Source organism: Trichosurus vulpecula, chromosome 4 (assembly GCF_011100635.1).
Source record: "Trichosurus vulpecula isolate mTriVul1 chromosome 4, mTriVul1.pri, whole genome shotgun sequence".
NCBI classification, from domain to species: Eukaryota; Metazoa; Chordata; class Mammalia; order Diprotodontia; family Phalangeridae; genus Trichosurus; species Trichosurus vulpecula.
The window spans coordinates 64,637,046-64,638,014 of NC_050576.1; positions in this window are offsets into that span (position 1 = coordinate 64,637,046).

Sequence of the window (969 nt, forward strand, 5' to 3'; positions counted from 1 at the left end):
CACAGATTTTGCTAGGACTTGCTTATATAAAACAAATGTGAAAGAATCAGTTCTCTTTAAGAGTAACTCCTCCCTGTTCTGTGATGTTTACATCGAAACCCATTAAAATCACATCTTTTTCCTCTCGCTTTTCTAGACCTTTTCATGGTCTTTAAGAAGGAAGGCTGACTGATCCAAAGGTAAGAACACAGAAGCCCAAAGAGAAAAGAGAATATGTGTCTTAGAAAAGCCAGGAGCACACCCATCTTGGGCAGAATTTAAGCCTTAAAGCCTTCTAAAATCATGTAGTATCATGAGAAATCAGAGAATCATAGATCTTAAGGACTTTCAGCAATTATCTGGTCCATACTTTTACCGTTAGAGAGACAAGGCATTATCTTCACTTTATAGATAAGGCAATCACAGGTCAAATGTTTCCATTTTTCAGAATAGAATACCTAGCTAGACCCAGAGAAAAGTGCTTTGCTGAAAAGATGCAGGTAGTTAGGTCCTAGATGAAGTCCCTAGATAGGACGAGAAGTAGATCCTTGATAAAGAACAAGAAAAAAAAAAAAGCAAACAAACAAACAAAAAAACCCTGTATTCAGAATAAGAGAATAATAGGGTTAAAAATTCTGGTTCTGCTACTTACTGGGCCTGTGCCCTTAGGCAAAGTTTGTCATCCATAAAATGAGAAAGCTTGAGGAAATGATTTCTGAACTCCTCTCTAGCTCTTAGACTTTTGATCCTGAGTTCAGTGTTCAGTCCACTCAACCTTCAGTCCACTATCTTTGTCTCTTTCATTGACCCAGGAGAGGTAAGAATGAATGCAATTGGGCCTTTAGTATATGACTGTATATATGGGCTAATATGCAGGGGGATATAAATGAGCCATAGCCTAGTGTGTAAAACAATCTTGTCCTGTCCTGCTGAGCCTTAAATGATGATGCTGCTGAACACACTTTGCTTGGACCTCTGTTTCTCATACAG